This window comes from Pleurodeles waltl, chromosome 1_1, assembly GCF_031143425.1.
Source record: "Pleurodeles waltl isolate 20211129_DDA chromosome 1_1, aPleWal1.hap1.20221129, whole genome shotgun sequence".
NCBI classification, from domain to species: Eukaryota; Metazoa; Chordata; class Amphibia; order Caudata; family Salamandridae; genus Pleurodeles; species Pleurodeles waltl.
Window position 1 is genome coordinate 14,977,163 of NC_090436.1, and position 18,070 is coordinate 14,995,232.

General features: G+C 46.6%; 1 long non-coding RNA gene across 1 annotated transcript in view; it reads right to left on the reverse strand.

Annotated features, from left to right (window-relative positions):
* Nucleotides 1–477: 477 nt before the first annotated feature.
* The window catches only part of LOC138254272 (uncharacterized), a 104,297-nt gene continuing 86,704 nt past the window's right edge, over nt 478–18,070 (reverse strand). Inside the window, exon 3 of the long non-coding RNA XR_011196991.1 lies at nt 478–5,163. This is a non-coding gene — a long non-coding RNA (uncharacterized lncRNA). The remainder of the gene's footprint in view (nt 5,164–18,070) is intronic.

Sequence of the window (18,070 nt, forward strand, 5' to 3'; positions counted from 1 at the left end):
CTTGTTGCAAAGACTTGCTGATGTAGGTGTTTGCGGCTCAGGGTTGCTCTGGGTCTACCCTATCCTTACCAGTAAATGTACATCAGTCTCTCTCAATCCTCTCTCTTCCTCTTCTACCACTGTAAAAAACAGAGCACAACACTCATGCTTCAGCCCTACCCTTTTCAATGTGTATACAGACCCAGTAGCTAAACATGCTCTGTCATTCGGTTCCTATTATGGTACTAAGACTGCTTGTTTAGGGCGGCAGCACCACCCGGTGTGGGAGACTGAGTCATCCCTACACCACTTTGGAAGCTCTCAGCCTAACTCGTGACTAGCCGGCAGTGCCTCACCCACTCTAGAAAGGAATGTGTGATTTGTGGCAATCTAACCTGACACTGTGACTCCTCAGAGAAGTCGTGCAAACAGATCATGCCCCTTTCACTCAGTTACTTAGTGACTCACACATGCCAAGGAAGGACACGAGATACAAACTGGATTTCAATGCATTTATTGAAGCAATTGCATCCTAGTATATAAAGCAGCAGCTGTGATAATAAGGCAGATGAAACTTAATACAATCATCTGTATTACAAACAAGGTAAAGCAGATAAACAACCCCATCATTTTGTATGATTCTAGAAAGTCTAGAGATCCCTGCTGAAGCCCTATGTCTAGATCTGAGAGCATAGTGGTTGTAACCCTTCTGCCTGTCCCCGACCCATACCTGAATAGACTAGCAGTGGTCTGTTTGTTGTCAGGATCGCATCCTCCTGGGAAGCTAAAGAGTGAGCACCAGGATCAGCAAAGCTGTCTGTGGAAAGGTGTGCATCCCCGGACGGCCATGTCTGGAATGCCTTATGCCCTCCTTAGGCCTATGTGTTGTTTATATAATAACACAAACATGGTTCTAAGAACATACGACACACTGATTTGTCTACAAAATAGGGACTGGCTCCTGGAGCGGAAATACAGGTTAGCATATCAGGTACCATACATGACAGCTTTGAAGAGGGCACAAGTGGCCTTGCATGGCTTAATAAATCAAATTTTGGATTTCATAAAATGTGGAAATGCCTGATAAAATGTGGAAATGGCAAATAAGATGTGTAACGTGAAAGAGGGGCCGGATTATAATATAAAAACAACTAGCTAAAAGCAAGCTTTGCTAAAACATATTAACACAAATAAATTGTCTCTAAGTGTAAAAGGCACAGTCAATGGGCCTAATGCTAAAATAAGGGTGTCCAATCTAGGCGCTAAAGAGATCCCACAACAGTTCGGGAGCTTAAACCCGGTGTCATCTATTGGATGACAAGCCATTGATTGTCTCTATTGAGGTCAATCATATGCTGGCGCAGCACTCTTTTAAAGATTGCCTCACTGTTGACGCCTTTTAGATGAAAAATAGTTGTCTCAAACTGAACTCCCAAAAATCTGAGATTCTGATCTCTGGTTCTTCAAGTCCATCTGGTCTCAATCATGGTGGCCACCTGAACTTGGTATAGTTACTACTGCTGCCTCTGTGGCTAGGAGTCTGTTATCAAATTTGATAATTAAGTATATTTTAGACCTTAAATATCAGCTGTTGCAGCCCCTGTTTTGCTCTTTGACGTTCTCTGAAAAAAATCTTGGACATTCTTCCTCTTGACACCCACAAAACTATTGTAGGCTCTCTAATTACCGCTAGATTGGACTCGCCAATCCTCTGTATCTTGGTCTTCCTCAATATGCTGCACACGTCTCCAACTAGTATAAAAGGTGGCAGCCAGACACATTCTCAAGGTTCCTCAGTACCAGTCAGTTTCCCACAATCTCAAGGAGCCACACTTGTTCCCTGTGCATAAAAGGATACATTTTAATGCACTTGTGATCAACCATACAGCATTTCTCAAGCAAGGCCCTAGGTATCAGCTAGATTTGCTACAACCATGCTGTCCTTCTGTCACCTTGGCAACCTTGAATGCTAACCTTCTTGAGACACTAAACTTCCTCTCTATGAAGATGGGGGTGCATCTATTCTCATCGCTGAAAACTGTGGAACACATTTACTGTTGATCGCAACCTGATACCATTGTAAACCTGCTTTTGAGAAAAGCTCATGAGATCCCTTTCGCAGCCACCTCAACATCCTCAGTTTTTTCTCCCTGTCTTTTCAGCGCTAGGATGTGCTTTTCGGGCAGCTGTTCTCACTTTACAAAATTTGATTCATTCATTCATCAGTGCCATCTAGCTGGCACTTGCCGCTAAACCAGCAGGAGTGTCATGCACACAGCAACAAACACCCCAGGACCGTTGGACCATTATGCTAAAACCAGGGTAAATGTATCACACCCTCATGTGCATAACAATGCATCATCATTGTGCCAGGATTGTGTTGCACATATACTTTGGCCCCCTGAGCAAAGGACAACTGACCAGGCACATGGAAAAGTCGTGCACAACCTTCCGTACACAAAACACACTACAAACTAATGCCACTAACCTACCCGGACCAGTTCTAAACTAAAAGTTGAACAAACTCTCTAGTAACCTCACACGACCAAACACAAACACATGACTCAATCGTTTGGTTGTCACTTCCAGGCCCACATAGGGCACCACGGCAGGCTCAATCATTTGGTTGGAACTCCCAGGCCCACACTAGGTCACCACAGCAGACACAGTCATTTGGTTGGAGCTCCCAGGCCCACAATAGGGCATCACAGCAGACACAATCATTTGGTTGGAACTCTCAGGCCCACGCTAGGTCACCACAGCAGACAGTCATTTGGCTGGAGCTCCCAGGCCCACAATAGGGCATCACAGCAGACACAATCATTTGGTTGGAACTCCTAGGCCCACACTAGGTCACCACAGCAGACACAGTCAATTGGTTGGCACTGCCAGGCCCACAGAGGGCACCACAGCAGACACTGTCATTTGGTTGGAGCTCCCAGGCCCACAATAGGGGAGCACAGCAGACACAATCATTTGGTTGCACTCCCAGGCCCACACTAGGGCACCACAGCAGACACAATAATTTGGTTGGCACTCCCAGGCCCACACTAGGGCACTACACTAGACACAATCATTTGGTTGGCACTGCCAGGCCCACAGAAGGGCACCCAGGTTAAGAATTCCCAACAATGTGGTAAAGTGTGAGTGGATGGGGAAACATCAAGCACCTGGGATACAGGGAAAGGGTGTAAAACATAAGGATATTTAAGTGGTTATGTGAATGTGTCAAATGCACCTACACGCTGCAGGTCAATTTCTTAAGGCACCTATTCTCTTCATGTGTTTTTCCGAGGTATGCAATATTTTTCAAAATATTCTTGCCTTGTCCGTGTTCATTGAAGCAGTGACAGGCATTTGTAATATGCAGCAAATTTATTTTATTTGAATTTTAGTTACAAGTGAATGACACTTTTATTTAGAGTGTTTAACCTAGGGTCGGTTTCCTGAGAATAATGATCCCTCAACACCCCCCATTCTCATCTAACCCCCTACACTCACTCCCACTCACAACGTAACCAGTTATACAATGCTTCATTGCTTGGTAGCAAGGTCTGCTCTTGCATATATGAGAGGAATCTATGTGTATTTACATACACATAGATTCCTGTAGGAGCTAATGGAACCTAACATGGCATTACAGCTGTCAGTCAGTAGCTATGCTACAGGATTATAACCCATGGCCGAGGGCAATAGTAGTCATAAAGGGCTATTCCACAAGCTAGAAGCCTACGTCTCAGGCACGGGCCTATAAAAAGGGAGGGGACTTTAACGAGTGGTATCTCCTGAGGCATAAGGGCTATAATGCAGTTAGAGCATTCTAACCTAAACAAGGAAAAAGAAAGAAAACAAGCATTGGCAAGTTTGAGCACGTCTGCAAAAGCCATTGTTGTCTTAAGCCATTACATTGTCTTCAATGGAGCTCCCAGCGTTCTAATGTTCTAATGGTTGTTATGTGCTCTCCGTAAAAGCTGTGGGGCATATTTATAAAACTGTCATGCAGCGAAGGGCAGCAAGTCTCTTTGCTGTGCTCCGTGAGTGGGAGAGGGCAGGCATGACGAATATAGCGCATTTCCCCTGCGCTGGCGTTCAACGGGCTGCCTAGCACCAATGCAGGCACCCTGGCACCTTGCCTGCATTGTATGAAGGATTGTGTTTGTGCAGGGAGGTGTAGCATTTTGGCACATTCCCATGTGTACCACCACTCTTGGTGAATCTAGGACTGCGTCAAAATCCACGGGTGGATGCATGGGAACACCCAGGCAACACCCACGAACGCCTCCTGGGGGGAGAGTAATGCTATGCAGCATTTTGTGCTGCTTCACGCTACTACACATTTATCAAACCACCAGGGCCACAGAAGGTGGCCTTGCGTGGCTTGATAAATCACATTATGGATTTGCGTGTTGCAAGAGCAACGCAACTCCTCTTATAACTATGCTCCTAAATGTCTAATGCCCAGAATGGTATAGCCCTTTGCATGAGACCTGTATATATTTATAGTGCTTCACCTATCTGGGGTGGAATGTTCCAACCAAGAGGGAGAAGCTACACTGGGATGAAGGATGGAAGGGTACATCTAAGCCACTATAACTCTGAAGGGATGTGACTAGCATCCACTGGCCACAGGCTATTTTCATCTTCAGGCTCACAGTATTCGGGGCATTCCTCATGGAACAAATGGACACCTCGCTTTGTGTAATTTCCTATTTCTTCCTGCAATTCCTTTACAGTGATTGACTTTACTATCCCTGTCTTGGTATTGTTAGCAATCACGGCCCAGGACTTCACCCCCCTTGTTGTGGTAATACAGCAGGCTGCAGCCCACATCTTGCTGGGGACATTAACCCGCCTACTCGATATGGTCTTCTTCCCAGGGATGACGCCTACAATGGCGTAAGTCTTTTGGCACCCAGTAGTGTTTTTTTTCATCGTGGCATCTTCATATTGGGCCCATGGCCCCTGGTTGAGTGTACTGTCCTGTGGCACAATGTTGGTTAAGGTGCAGGTGGACTTGGAGGCGGGTCCAGCCACATGGTGTGAAGTTGGGTTGAGGTGTCCTCGGTCATAGTATACAGCTCCTGCGTAATCAGCATCAACAGCCTGGCTAGCGTTAAGCTTTTTTCTATCAATTTTCGCAAGGCGCTCCTCTTCCATTGCCCTGCTGTACGAGGTGTCCACAAGCTGTAAAACATGGAGTAGGATAAGTGGTCAGGAGACTTCTCAGATTATTGTTATTTTACAATTTACCAACTCTACACTTTTCAGTTTTTGAAAAAGAGATTATATTTATCAGTAGCAGTGTGCTTACTGCGTAAAGCATTTGGCAGCTAAGCAGGGGAGCAGCAGGCACTTAATATTGAAATGCTTTTCTGCACCAATCGTTTAAAATCCAAATTTAGGCCACATTTACAAATAAGTGGTGCAGAGCAGCGCAGCAAGTCACCTTCCTGCGCTGCGTCACTTGGAAAGGGCAGAAATGCGCAGTATTTAAGAAATATGGCGCATTTGTGTCCTTTCCTCATGCGTTGGCACACAATGGGCTGCCTAGGGCCAACGCAGGCACCTTTGCACCAGGGTTCAAAGGTGCCTGCTTTGCCTGCAGGATTGTTTTTGCAGAGAAAGGAGCACCTTCCTGCACATAAACAATCCAGTGAGGCTTTCTTCTCTCTCTATGCATGCTGCTAAATGCAGCACCCATAGGAACAAAAAGAAGGAGAAATGAAGATATTTCTCTGCGTTGCGCTTCTCCGGAGGTGACGTAGGATTTTGGTGCATCCGCAGGTTTACCACGGTTGGTAAATCTGGGGATGCGTAAAAATCCATGAGTGTTGCTGTTTCAATCTTGTTTCTTGGACACATTACCTGATAGACTTTGAGGGTAACACCGTCCCCCGCCCCCTCAAACTCCCTGGGTATGCTACTAATGTGCAGATTTCCTAGGGGACAGCGAGCCCACAGCTCTTGCTGAGAGCCACCAGTGTGGACACCAGATTCTAATTCTGATTACACCCTGCTGTGAAGCAGCAACAATGGCCAACAAAAGTTGTGACCCTCTGTTGGTTCATCATAAAGGACCCCAGGCTCCTTGAGAGGCGGTCAGTGCAGCTGCACTGCTGGCCCTTTCATCTGATGGAGGGCAGAGGTCACAGCTTCGAGAAGGGGTGGCGTGGGGTGGCATAGAGGGAGGTAGAGGATTTGCGCTTGAGGCCAGCTTAATTAGTTTTTTTCATTTGGTACAGAGAAGAGAGTCCATGTTATGTATGGCGCCCACATTATTCATACCAGATTAAACCAGGGGCAGATTTTGAGGACCGTTCATAACATTAAATGATATGTGGGTACAAATGATGGGCTTATTCTGCATTGGTATTTTTTTTTACTGTCTTTGTTATGAGATTCTTCCCTCAGTGGTTGGAATGTTTCATTAGCAATAGAGCCCTTCCACCCAAGGCTACACTTGTTGTTAAAGGCCCTTAGGTGCCTGAGTACCATCATGGACAACTCAAGGTCAGGGGCGTAGCTTCAGAATGGGTGTTTGGGGTGTTACGCCCCCCTAAAGAATGTATTCTGTAGTAAATAGTTGGGTACAGGTGCTTTCAGTCGGGTATGGTGAGGTGTCTGCTGGATTTCACCTGGGATTATTACATACACACAGACAAAAACACGTACACACACTCGCTCTCTTGGCTCTGCTTTAAAAGTCTTAAAAATGTTACTTTGTTTGAAAAATATTGTGTTTTAAGTAGTCCTAACAATATAAGTGCCCGTCATCCCTGCTTCTCATATAATGTATTTTCACAAGGTATGCCAGCACTAACTTTGGGAAATCTGAAGTTCACACCCCGAACCTTACTGACCAAGCTACGTCCCTGTTCAGGCTTCCCTCACGTTGTCTCTTTGATGCCACACAGAACCCCTCGGCGAAAAGCATCCCCCATATCCACTGCTACTCATCTATTATTCTTCATATACTGACTTCCAGGGGCTATACCAGTTGTTAAAAGCCCCGAGGAGGTGTGACAAGGGCCTTCAGCAACTTGTGTAGCATAGGGCAGAAGGGCTTTAATGCTATTAGAACATTCCAGCTACTGAGAAAGAATCTTTTAACATAAACAGGATGAAACAGAAGGACAGACATTGGAATGGTGCATCGGAAGATCTATACCAGTCGTTACTGGCCCTAAAATGCTTTCTAGTCTTTAAAGGAGGTTTCAATGTGCCAATGGTCTACATTCTTTCAATGTTAGCATGAGTGCTGGTGGCTTACAGCTTCTAAGTTATAAAAGCAATTCTGGGGACACATCTCGGCTCCAGAAGATGCTCGGAACACCTGCTTTTTAGGGGCGAGTGCAAAGCGCTCCGTCCCCTGTTAAAATCTCTTTTTGGGCTTCTAACCGCGCCCATGTTACATCAGTCCCTTACATTGGTTCGTGGGCTTGCCTTCTAAAATCCGCTTGCTTTCATTAGTGAAAGGCATGCATACGTCATGCCTTTTCTGGTGCTTAGCCCTCCTCGAGTGCACCGACCAACTACTGGCAACATACGAGGCTCCATGTTTTCCGTATGGTTTCTGGACTACGTTTTCTCTTTATTTTGCTGCGCGATATATATATTTTTTTCTTTTCCATTTAATGTCCGGTTAGGCGTTTACAATGCTAATAGCTCTAACTCACTGAAATGCGAGACTTGTTGCATTGCAAATGCTTGTTTATTCATGTAATTGAAATAGGCCTCTGTAGGAAGTTATCAACTTTTTCATGGCGTACCCCCAGATTTTTCTCCCATCTGTGTTTGCTGACTGTAGAACTCTGTGCAGTTTACCCACGTTAACTAGTAGTAAAGTCCCTGTGCTCCCCTTTTTGACATGGTAACATTTGCTTATACCCAATTGATCTACTTACCTTGCCTGAAAGGTCCTATTACATGATACAAAATGTACCCGGCCTGGAAGTTAAATATGGCTAAGGGAGTGCAGCACCTATTGTGCAATCCGCCACTGTGATGGAGAAAACATAGTCTCATCCTACAATTGTAGCCTGATCATCGCAGTGTAAAAACCGCAGTTCGACCTATCAAAATGATTCCTTTTAAAAGGTAAAAACCTCAGTTTTAAATATTATTAAGTCACCCCTATGTAGGCCTTGTAGCCGCAAGGCAGGGTTCATGGTATTTCAAAGTAGGATATGTAGGAGTTTAATATTGACATGCTGTTTTGTTGACTTTTGTTCACTATTACCTAAAAACTATTTTCCCTGTGGCAGACTAAGCTGTGTTTCTAGAGAACCAGAGTGCACATTAAAATTCTAATACTGTAACTCACAAATGGGACCAATTAGAAGCTAGAAAAATTACTGAACAGCTACGTTAATAAAATTCCAATCCAATGGTGAAATCAGCTTAGTAAGTATTAAGGAAAAGTAACGTAAGAAAGTTCTCTTTTCCCTGTCTGAAGTTCTGGATGCTAATTTGCATTGGCTCTCTAGTTTCTCCTAGCCAGCAATTAGCACTGATATTGTGTGAATAGGCGTGAAAAGCCTCCTAGGAGCACACAGGCTGAGCTGAATGGGCAGAGATGACTCCATTGAACTCTGCCGAATATGCAGGGAGGGGGCTGTGGGCATTCGTTTTGACACCACGGAGTCAAAGCCAGCTTAAGTATCCAATGCTGCTTACCAGGTGTGCTGGGTCCACGTACAACACTTGGGATGCATTTCAAAGGTGACAATTTTTGTGGATCCATGGCCCGGTCGCTGAAGGACTCCACTTTTGTCATATCAGACTTATGTCCCTAGGTTTACATGTAACCTCTTTGGCATACTTGAATGGGGAGGGAATAGGATACCAAGACAATTCTTGTGGAACTACGGCCGGTTGCTGAAGGACTCCGCTTTTGTCCTATTAGACGTGTGTCCCTGGGTTTACATATAACCTTTGGGGAACACTTGAATAGGGAGAGAACAGGATACCAAGACACTTCTTGTGAATCCACTGCCTGGTTACTTCAGGGCTCTGCTTTTGTCCTGCCAGATGCCTGTCTCTAAGTTTACTGATGTTACAGTTGCCCCCTCAACCTTAGTTTTAGTGTCAGATGTTGGAGGGCACTAGGATTACCATGGTACACTCTATACACCCACCCACCCCTTAAAGCCCAAATTTATTGTTGTCAAAGTCTTTCACCTTCTTGAAAATGCCCAGAATAGGTAGGTTGGCCCTGGGACTTTCACTTCAGTGGTTAGGGCCTATCTAGGAGTCACAGCCACCCACTGGCTAGCGTCAGGCACCTCCAGGCGCTCACTTCAGAATACTTCCTGGACCTGCGGAAGATCAGAAGAGGACTGGACCTGCAGTCTGTGACCTGAGAAGAGCCCTTAAGGACTGGCTCAGCTACCTCCTGTACCCAGGGCAAGGAAGTGGACTTCAAGGCCATAAGGCTTCCTGTTCAAGCTAAGCGACACAACAAGAAGTCTTTTCTGCAAAGTACCTGGGTGACCAGTGGCAACTGGACCTGGACAGGAACCTGCTGTTGGTCCTCTGCCTGACTATGGTCCTGATTTCTAATTAAGCGGTTGGGCCATTCTCCACCAGGGTGACTGAGTAATATACTAAAAAACAACAGATGATGGACAGAATGCAGAACAAATCAAACACTCACCCCCAATCACAGATCTGGGTTTAACCCATCAGTTTTTTTGCTTGCCATGCCATTCAAGTTTGGACCCAGCCATATGCAAATCAGTCTTGACCCTGTTCCCCAGGAGAACAGTCCAGCCCGAACTGCCAGACCAGGTCCTCCCTGGACCAGAAACAATCATCCTGAGACCGGTTTCAGGGTATCACCCTTCATCAGCCAGGCTAGCTTGAATCTGGTGGCATAGCAAACACGGAACCCACATCTGGGCATACCCTTCCCACTTAGGGTGACAAATGCAAAAACAACAGATGATTGACAGAATGCAGAACAAATAAAACATTAACCCCCAGTCACAGATCTGGGTTTAATCCATCAGAAGTTTGCTTGCCAAGCCTTGTTTGGACCCAGCCATATGCAAATCAGTCTTGACCCTATTCCCCAGGAGAACAGTCCAGCCTGAACTGCCAGACCAGGTCCTCCCTAGACCAGAAACAAGCATCCTGGAACCAGTTTCAGGATATCCCATTTCATCAGCCAGGCTAGCTTGAATCTGGTGGCATAGCAAGCACGGGACCCACAACTGGGCATTCCATTCCTACGTAGGGCGACAAAAGCAAAAACAACAGATGATGGACGGAATGCTGAAAAAATCAAATATTCACCTCCAGTCACATATTTGGGTTTAATCCATCAGTTTTTTTGCTTGCCATTCCATTCCAGTTTGGACCCAGCCATATGCGAATCAGTCTAGACCCTGTTTCCCATGGGAACAGTCCAGCCCGAACTGCCAGGCTGGGTCCTCCCTGGACCAGAAACACGCATCCTGAGACAGGTTTCAGGGTATCACCCTTCATCAGCCAGGCTAGTGATATAATCTGTCTCCCTGCAGAGGCCCCAACTTCAAAATAATGAAATGTCCAACAGTCTGACGGACATTTCAGGCATTCACAGGAACACCGTCCAGGTGGTTTCCGTGAATCCATTGGAGCCTTGTCATATGGCTCAGTTATACATGATGGCGCATACAGCAAAGCTTTCAAAGTTTTTAAGTTGCACCCTACCCCACAGCGCAGCTGTTGGATTTGCTACAGACATCTTGGGGACATTCAGAAAGCTGACCTAGGAATGCATTCCTCCCGTTGCTTGCCATTGGCTCTGTGGTTTGTAACTCACATTTTCTTGCTTTCCATTTGCTGGCTTTATTTGTTTTAGGTCATTCGTACCTTCCCTTGCCCAGACAGTATGTACAGTGTTCTTTCGAGTGCTGCCTCTCTGTAAACATGCATAAATCTTGTTCATATCTTGTCTCATTTGTTGTGCATTCGTAAACCGAGGCCAAATGTCAGGCGCTGTCTTCCGAGGGCAATTGTTTACTTTTCGTTCTGTGACTTCAAAGTGAGAGGATTTATATGACAATTTTACTGGATACTGGGTGTAGGAAATAGTTATTTTCTAGCACACAACAACATTTAAATAAACTGTCGGTATTTGAGAATATATCAGAATTACGAACACAAATGAAGCACATTTTTTGTTATTTCTGAAGTATGTTGAAAACAAATACTTTGATATCATCAAAACAAATCATTACACTAGCTGATGCAATTGCCACACAATTTCATCAGTGCACTGTATAGTTAGTAAAAATCTGTGTCTGTGCAAATGTAATGGTCATTTCAATTGGAAATGTGTTGTCTGTAATGGCAGTGTGCTACCACGTCATGAATACTTCACTCTGCACCACTCCACTCTATTCTGCACCACTCCACACGGCTACACTCTACTCTGCACCACTCAATGCCACTGCAGTCTGAACCGCTCCACTCTACCCCACTTCATGCTACGCCTCTCTATGCTACACTGTACCACTCTACTCTATGGCAATGCAGTCTTTGCCACTCTATTCTGTATCACTGCACTCTTCGCCACTTAGGTATACACCCCTCCAGTCTAGGCCACACCAATCTACTCTGCACAGCTCCATTCTATGCCACTCTACTCTACGCCACTCTGCAATAATGCCCTCCATGCCACTGCACTCTTTACCAATACACTCCATGCCAACGCACTTTACTCTGAAGCACTCAAATCTATGCTCCTGCACTCTACCTCAATCCACTGTACACCACTCTAGTGTACTCTGCACCCTACGCCACTCTACTCTTCGTCACTTCACTCTATGCCATTGCACTCTACACCACAGCACTCTACATCACTGTACTCTACGGCACTCTACAACACTGCACTCTCTGCCACTGAACTCTCCACCACTCTAGTCTGCACTACTCCACTCTAAGCCACTCTACGCGCTTCTGCAACAATGCACTTTATGCCACTGCACTATGTACCAATACACTCTATGCCAACACACTTTATTTTATAACACTCAAATCCATGCTCTGCAATCCACTATACACCGCTCTAATCTACTCTGCACCCCTGCACCCTATACCACTCTACTCTTCACCACTGCACTCTATGCCAATCCACTCTGCACAACTGCACTCTACGTCACAGCACTCTACGTCACTGTACTCTACAGCACTCTACTCCACTCAACACCACTGCACTCTGACACTCTACTCTACAACACTGCACTCTCTGCTACTGAACTCTCCGCCTCTCTACTATGCACTACTCCACTTTATGCTACTGCACTGTGTGCCACTGCACACTACAGCACTATACTGTACTCTGCACCACTCTATGTTACTCTAATGTGCCCCAGTCTACACCACTGCACTCTATGACACTTAACTCTACTCTGCGCTTAATGCCCCTTGACTCTGCTCTGAGCCACTGCCCTCTGCATCACTCAGCTCTATGCCACTCCACTCTGCACAACACACTCTACACCATGCTACTCTACTGTAGGAGGCTGGACTGGCTTGTAGTGAGTACCAAGGGGTACTTGCACCTTGCACCAGGCCCAGTTATCCCTTATTAGTGTATAGGGTGTCTAGCAGCTTAGGCTGATAGATAATGGTAGCTTAGCAGAGCAGCTTAGGCTGAACTAGGAGACGTGTGAAGCTACTACAGTACCACTTAGTGTCATATGCACAATATCATAAGAAAACACAATACACAGTTATACTAAAAATAAAGGTACTTTATTTTTATGACAATATGCCAAAGTATCTTAGAGTGTACCCTCAGTGAGAGGACAGGAAATATACACAAGATATATATACACAATAGCAAAAATATGCAGTATAGTCTTAGAAAACAGTGCAAACAATGTATAGTTACAATAGGATGCAATGGGGAAACATAGGGATAGGGGCAACACAAACCATATACTCCAAAAGTGGAATGCGAACCACGAATGGACCCCAAACCTATGTGACCTTGTAGAGGGTCGCTGGGACTATTAGAAAATAGTGAGAGTTAGAAAAATAACCCTCCCCAAGACCCTGAAAAGTGAGTGCAAAGTGCACTAAAGTTCCCCTAAGGACAAAGAAGTCGTGTTAGAGGAATAATGCAGGAAAGACACAAACCAGCAATGCAACAACTGTGGATTTCCAATCTAGGGTACCTGTGGAACAAGGGGACCAAGTCCAAAAGTCACAAGCAAGTCGGAGATGGGCAGATGCCCAGGAAATGCCAGCTGCGGGTGCAAAGAAGCTTCTACTGGACAGAAGAAGCTGAGGTTTCTGCAGGAACGAAAAGGGCTAGAGACTTCCCCTTTGGTGGACGGATCCCTCTCGCCTTGGAGAGTCGTGCAGAAGTGCTTTCCCGCCGAAAGGATGCCAACAAGCCTTGCTAGTCACAAATCGTGTGTTTTTGCGTTTTTGGACGCTGCTGGGGCCCAGGAGGGACCAGGAGGTCGCAAATTGGACCTGAAGAGAGAGGGGACGTCGAGCAAGACAAAGAGCCCTAACTGAAGCAGGTAGCACCCGGAGAAGTGCCAGAAACAGGCACTACAAGGATGCGTGAAACAGTGCTCGCCGAAGTTGCACAAAGGAGTCCCACGTCGCCGGAGACCAACTTAGAAAGTCGTGCAATGCAGGTTAGAGTGCCGTGGACCCAGGCTTGGCTGTGCACAAAGGATTTCCGCCGGAAGTGCACAGGGGCCGGAGTAGCTGCAAAGTCGCGGTTCCCAGCAATGCAGCCCAGCGAGGTGAGGCAAGGACTTACCTCCACCAAACTTGGACTGAAGAGTCAATGGCCTGTGGGGGTTACTTGGACAGAGTCGCTGGATTCGAGGGACCTCGCTCGTCGTGCTGAGAGGAGACCCAAGGGACCGGTAATGCAGCTTTTTGGTGCCTGCGGTTGCAGGGGGAAGATTCCGTCGACCCACGGGAGATTTCTTCGGAGCTTCTGGTGCAGAGAGGAGGCAGACTACCCCCACAGCATGCACAAGCAGGAAAACAGTCAAGAAGGCGGCAGGATCAGCGTTACAGAGTTGAAGTAGTCGTCTTTGCTACTATGTTGCAGGTTTGCAGGCTTCCAGCGCGGTCAGCAGTCGTTTCCTTATCAGAAGGTGAAGAGAGAGATGCAGAGGAACTCGGATGAGCTCTTGCATTCGTTATCTAAAGTTTCCCCAGAGACAGAGACCCTAAATAGCCAGAAAAGAGGGTTTGGCTACCTAGGAGAGAGGATAGGCTAGCAACACCTGAAGGAGCCTATCAGAAGGAGTCTCTGACGTCACCTGGTGTCACTGGCCACTCAGAGCAGTCCAGTGTGCCAGCAGCACCTCTGTTTCCAAGATGGCAGAGGTCTGGAGCACACTGGAGGAGCTCTGGACACCTCCCAGGGGAGGTGCAGGTCAGGGGAGTGGTCACTCCTCTTTCCTTTGTCCAGTTTCGCGCCAGAGCAGGGCTAAGGGGTCCCCTGAACCGGTGTAGACTGGCTTATGCAGAATTGGACACCTCTGTGCCCAACAAAGCATTTCCAGAGGCTGGGGGAGGCTACTCCTCCCCTGCCTTCACACCATTTTCCAAAGGGAGAGGGTGTCACACCCTCTCTCAGAGGAAGTTCTTTGTTCTGCCATCCTGGGCCAGGCCTGGCTGGACCCCAGGAGGGCAGATGCCTGTCTGAGGGGTTGGCAGCAGCAGCAGCTGCAGTGAAACCCCAGGAAGGGCAGTTTGGCAGTACCAGGGTCTGTGCTACAGACCACTGGGATCATGGGATTGTGCCAACTATGCCAGGATGGCATAGAGGGGGCAATTCCATGATCATAGACATGTTACATGGCCATATTCGGAGTTACCATTGTGAAGCTACCTATAGGTAGTGACCTATATGTAGTGCACGCGTGTAATGGTGTCCCCGCACTCACAAAGTTCAGGGAATTGGCTCTGAACAATGTGGGGGCACCTTGGCTAGTGCCAGGGTGCCCTCACACTAAGTAACTTTGCACCTAACCTTTACCAGGTAAAGGTTAGACGTATAGGTGACTTATAAGTTACTTAAGTGCAGTGTAAAATGGCTGTGAAATAACGTGGAAGTTATTTCACTCAGGCTGCAGTGGCAGGCCTGTGTAAGAATTGTCAGAGCTCCCTATGGGTGGCAAAAGAAATGCTGCAGCCCATAGGGATCTCCTGGAACCCCAATACCCTGGGTACCTCAGTACCATATACTAGGGAATTATAAGGGTGTTCCAGTAAGCCAATGTAAATTGGTAAAAATGGTCACTAGCCTGTTAGTGACAATTTGAAATAAATGAGAGAGCATAACCACTGAGGTTCTGGTTAGCAGAGCCTCAGTGAGACAGTTAGGCACCACACAGGGAACACATACATATAGGCCACAAACTTATGAGCACTGGGGTCCTGACTAGCAGGGTCCCAGTGACACATAACAAACATACTGAAAACATAGGGTTTTCACTATGAGCACTGGGCCCTGGCTAGCAGGATCCCAGTGAGACAGTGAAAACACCCTGACATACACTCACAAACAGGCCAAAAGTGGGGGTAACAAGGCTAGAAAGAGGCTACTTTCTCACATCTACTTTGTGCCACTCTAGTCTATGCCACTCCACTCTGTGCCACTCAGCTCTGCGCCACTCCACTCTACTATGCACCACTCTAATCTATGGCACTGTAGTGTACGCCACTGCATTGTACACCGCTGAATTCAATGCCACTACACTCTACGCCACTGTCTCCACAATACTCTGCACTATTGCACTCTACACCAGTCCACTCTAATTTAGGCCACTCTAGTGTATGCCACTCTACGCAATTCCACACTATGCCACTCCAATACACAACACTAGCTTCCATCCTTCTCTACAACACTCTACTCCACTATTTGCCATTCCACTCTAAGACACGCCACACCACGCCACGCTGCTCTACGCCACTAGCTTTTAGACATGCTGAACAGAAGCTACGTTGGTGCACAATATGGCTAAAACACATTGGCAAAGGCAGTAGCTCTTGCATAACCAGGAAACATTAACTTTGCGAATGCTTGTTTTATTTGGGTTTTGTTTTAGAAAATTTTAAAAAATAAAATCCAATACACCCCTCACCATGGGAGTCATCTCTCATGGCAAGGGGGGCATTTTTTACTGCCAGGGTTTTCCTGACTGTGACGGGCAATAAAAAGCAGCTAAATGTCTGCCCATCCAAATTGGGCAGACATACAGCTAGCTAATTCTCCGAGAGCCCTTACTCAACGGCAAGACTCATCCTTAACCTCTGCAGTTGCACTCACATTCCCCGGCACCTCAAGAAGCTCCATTGGCTTCCGATTCATAAGAGATGCCAGTTCAAGATGCTGAACAACGCATACAAAGCCCTGCACTACGAAGGACCAGCACACATCAGCAAACAAATGACCTTCCATCATCCGACCAGACACCTGCAATCCGCCTCCCTTGCCCTTGCAGACACCCCCGATTCCGCCAATCCAGCAGCACAGCATGCTCCTCCTTTCACCTGATGACCAAAGCTTGGCACCTCTGAAACGCTTCACTGGTTCAGGAATTCAGAAAAGGACTCAAGACATGGTTGTTTCAATGTACAGAGCACCGCAAAGTAGCTAGCAACTCAAGTCCCTTGAGAACCTCACAGGTGATTTGCCCCACTTTATAAATGCTAATTGATTGATTTATCGATAGACCTCCAACAGCAGCAGTTTTAATGTGACTTGGCAAAATAAACCTTTTGGCAGGCCTAAACTTCCCTTTTGAATACATATAAGCCACCACTAATGGTGGAGCCCATGGCACAGGGAGCACTGTATTCAAAACGTAGGACATGTGGGTTCAAGGTTTACTTGTCCTGGTAGTAAAAAACTCCGACAATCATTTTTCACTGCTTCAAAGTCTAGCTCTCCAATTGAAAAACATTGGGATATCTTAATACATTTAATGAGTGATAACAGCAGGTAGAGATGTGAGATGTCATGTTTATATTCAAATGATTTGTAATTTAAAATCTTCTTTAATGCTAAAGCCAAGTTTAAGTCACAATTCTGAAAATGCCACTTTTGGAAACTTGACATTTTCTGGTCCTAACCACTTGTGCATTCTGCCAATATCCTGTCTCACATCACAGTAAATGGCTCAGCTCTTGGGGTTTGTGTTATTCTGCTAGAGAATAAAACAAAGGGGACTAGATGTATGCAGGATGGGCCCTCTTGTCAGGATGGCTGGGGGTGGAGCTGTGCCCTGTCCCACTTGCACTTCAAAATACTTGCCTCATGTACACACTAAAGGCACTGACACCAGCCTATTGTCACCCTAGACAGTGTGGAGCCTTGACAGGGGAATGAAAGTTCTTTTCAGACACAGATGTGGGGACAGGACAGGGTGTTCCCCCCACAAACAAAGGCTGGGACCAGGTATTGGGTCTCCTGGACAACTTTGGAGTACACTCCTGTAACTACAGACATTACAAAAGACAAACTTCCTTTTTCCTTCCCAAGCACTAACCTACTGCTTGAGGACTGCTTTGTTCCCCAGAGGACTGCCCTGCTGCTTGAGGCCTGCCCTGCTCTCTGAGATGGAAGACTGGACCTGCTCCCTGCATCCCAGCCTACAAGGGTGACTCCAAGAGTCAGCTGGCTGACCTCCTGGCTGAACTGTAGGAGCACAACAAGCTCCAGAGGCCTCTCTGCAACCACCTAATTAACCTGCTGCAACTGGATCCACCTGATTCCTACTGGCCTCTGTTGGAGTGTGTTTCAAATCCCAAAGAGATGCTTTCCCAGGTCCTGGACCCCTGGCTGGCAGCAGTTGTGCTGCCAGGAATCTCTAAGTTTTGGGTGTTTCATGACCTGGCCCGTTTGTGCACCGGGTGCCAACAGAAAGCTCCAGTGAACCAGACTCTTCACACTGCAATGATTGCCAGTGACAAATGCAGAACGAGATCTGTATTTGAGGTACAGCAGTGATAGCCTGAGGTGACTGCCAATGAGCAGCAACAACAGAGCTCTTTGCGCCGGACTTTGAGAAGGTAACTTTTTCAGCGGGGTTAACCTTGTCCCTGTATCTGGCCCACA